A 3,528-nucleotide genomic window follows, 5' to 3' on the forward strand; every position below is an offset into this window, starting at 1 on the left:
GTTGCATACAATATTGTACGTATAATAAAAAGTCTGAATACTGCTTAACACAAGCTCTGTGCTACTCCTGATTCTAGCAAAATACAGCACTAATTTTTTTGAAAATTAGAATTAGAAAAATATCTTGTTTTGACAACGGAAACAAAGTTGAATCCTTATCCCTCAAACAGTTTTAACTGGCAATAAAAGTCAAATTTGAATATTATTTGAGGGAAAATGTGGGCTTGCATGTTTTCTTGCAATTGTAGTCTAAGCATTAAAAATCTTGAGTATAGGGCAGGAGTTACCTCATAATTTTAATATTTTAAGTTATTTTTGAGAATTGGTTATGAAAAAGTTTTGTTTTCCATAAATTAGAATGCATAACTTGAAATTAGTCTTTGTACAAGTCTTTGGGCTTGATTATCATAGCATACGAACAATGTTTTTTTAGCTACGTTTCATTTGGTAAAACAGGATAATATGTGATGCGATCAAGCAAAATCAGTCGGAACTCGGAAATATTAAATTTTCAGTTTCTTATAGGCTACTAAATAGCATTTACAAAGCTGCTTTTGCAGAAAACCCCATTGAAATTGGACAACCAGTTCCAAAGATATTAGCAATTAAAGTGTTTCCAAAACAACAGGAAACAAAAGGAAATATTCGCTTTATTTGGCTATATCTCAAAATCAATATTGCCGAGTTCGACTGATTTTGCTTGATCGCGTCACATATTTGTTTAATCAAAAAAAAAATTGTGCTGTATTTTTCTGGAATCTGAGACCTGTATTAGACTAGATGAGATGGATTTTGGTAAAAGCAGTATATATGTCTTATATTGCCAATTGCTGAATCCAAAAAGCATGGATACCAAGAATAATTTTAATGTTTTAACCCTCGAATTTGCGTAAAAACAAAATGGTTGCCAAAAATATTAAATTTGTTTGCACATCTTGAACAATTTTGCATTTAATTTTTTTTTTCAAATTAGAAGGTCAAAATAGATTATTTTTGGTATCCATGATTTTTGGATTCAGCATACCCAAATTGACTTTATAAGACATAGATACCCTACCTTCAACCAAAAATTGCACCTTGATGGCTTATCCAGGCCCCTGTGCCGAGGCTTGTGGATCAACGTCTAGGCGTTGTGCCTGTGCGTAGCGCACTTTAAATCACTGCGCTTTTTTTCTCCAGAAATCGGATTAGTCTATGTGATCTAAGATAGTCCAACAATAATCACATCGGCTATTTGAGGGCGTCACAGGATTAGCTCTAGGATCAGACTTGTAGTGCATTGTAACTTGGTTTTTTAGTGTAACATTTCTGTTGCTGTAAAATACCTTAAAGGAATGTGACCTGATATATTTGGAAAATGGAATTGTTTAAAATTGATGTATAACATAAAATGTCGTCCCTTTCAAGCATTAATGCAAAAAAGAACATGCAAATGTTTCTTGTAAATGGGACCAATTCCTTATGGAATTTACAGCGTGATAATTATGATAATTATAGTCTACAGTGGTTTTATTAATGATATTCATGTAATAAATTGATATGAAATGAGAGATCCTATTTTTCTCATTAACATAATTTAAATCAGGAGTTCCAATATTGGTGTATTTCCGAAGATACCAAAAAAACTGTCGCATTAGTCTCAAACTACCACAGTTAATGCAACAGTTTTTTGATGATTTCTTCATAAATATACCGATTTGGAACGCCTAATTTCAACATGTTAATGAGAAAAATATGAGCTTTCAACTCATACTAAAATCTGCATTTTGATGGGGTAAAGTTGGGATGAGGCTGTCAAGGCGGTGATGGAAGCGATATCGCCAATTTTGAGGTCGCCATTGGATTAACACATAATCATGAAATCTTCATAAACAATTCTAAATTTGTTATGCGGTGTCAAAGCAAAATTATCTTACTCTAAAACCGTCGGGGTACGACCGTGTACCACACTGCAAGTATGTTAATTTTCCATTTGTAATTGCTAACCGTGTATTTTGAATGGGGCTGTCAGCCCTGTATCTTCGCCAGCCTCGTACGTCACGTGTTGCGCTTCCTACGCCGCCTGAGGCTGTCAAGCACCTTTAATTGGAATGTTCCTTTCTTTGCAAAAGATATTATAAACATGTTTATATTTATCCTCCATAAGCTTTGAAGATTTGAATGCATTATACAGTAATTTGTAAACTTTCTGTGGAGTAATGTTTCTAAACTTGCAATTTTAAACATTTATGTTATGTTTTATAAACATATAATGTATAAAATGCAAAGATATAATAAACAAATTAAGATGAAAACAGAGGATGATGCGGGCTGCTGTAGTGATTAATTTGTCTCATAGAAATGTGTTTTTTCTATTGAATATTTGCAAGCAAACCCTTGATATAATTTATTGCATGTTGCTAATTATTGTAAGACACACCAACTTCATCAAATTCCCATATTATAGCTGATATTACACTGAATTCTTTATCATTTTGAAAGTGCCCGCCTGTACTATAACGAGGAATATGGGAGTATAAACGTGTTTTCTTTTTTTTTTCTTTTTTTTCTTTCGTATAGACCTATCAGTCTTTCTTTTTTTGATGACTAGCATAGGGGTAGATTCCCCCAATATTTTGCCAGGGGATGGTCCACCCCCCCAATGCTGACGCCTGTATGTGGGTTTCTGGCCAAATTAACCTCATATTTGGCCATTTTAGCCCCCCCCAAGTGCAATTTTTTCCACTTTTGCACAATATTTCATCAGTTTAGCTTCAAAATGGCAAAATTTTTCGCGCTCGCGCGCATAATGTATCATCAACTTATTCTGTCGCAAAAAGTGGCCGGATTCACTATATTTCAAGAAATTTTGCCACAATTTGCATCAAATTTTTCTCAAATTATCAAAAGAATATATCAATCAACTCAAAATGCCAGGCTTCCTAATGATGATCTTAATATCACGGGCGACATCATTATTTTTGGCGTTTTACTTAAAATAATGATGTCGCCCGTGTTATATGAGACGATAGATGCACGACAACGACTAAAAACAATACCTTTATTCTCTAAATCCCGTTTTAGGTATTGCCTATATTAACACCAGTAACGTTTGTAACTTAACAATCAGTAGTCCAAATAATGAATATAACGAAGATATAACCACATCCTCCTTGATAAAAAAAATATTATAAGGGAATAAAGAAACTGCCGTTGCTATCTTCAGTAGATAGCAGCAGGGAAACCATACGTCTAAATGGAAATCGAACTTTAACATGGTGAATGAAGTGGGCCCATAATATGCATGTATTATGTGAAAAAACGGGACCATGACAACAAAGATTCGTTTCTCAGTGGATTTGTCTTCTATGGTGTTTGTCCCCCTTGAATGTTGCAGTTAGTTGCCTCCCCCCTGCCCACCCTCTGATAAAGTGCTACGCCACTGTATATGGCACCTGTATATTATGGATTTCTCGCTCCTGGACTTCGCTCACATTTTTTGCGAGGGGCATGAGGCTAAATTTTCTATTTTGAGTTTAGCTATTTTCA

General features: G+C 34.4%; 1 long non-coding RNA gene across 1 annotated transcript; it reads left to right on the top strand.

Moving 5' to 3' along the window:
* On the top strand, positions 1 to 2,299 carry LOC140148135 (uncharacterized). Its single transcript, XR_011858447.1, has 2 exons — positions 1 to 1,790; positions 2,068 to 2,299. It is a non-coding gene; the product is annotated as an uncharacterized lncRNA (long non-coding RNA).
* The last annotated feature ends 1,229 nt before the right edge of the window (positions 2,300 to 3,528 follow it).

The sequence above is a fragment of the Amphiura filiformis genome, chromosome 3 (genome assembly GCF_039555335.1).
Source record: "Amphiura filiformis chromosome 3, Afil_fr2py, whole genome shotgun sequence".
Lineage (NCBI taxonomy): Eukaryota > Metazoa > Echinodermata > Ophiuroidea > Amphilepidida > Amphiuridae > Amphiura > Amphiura filiformis.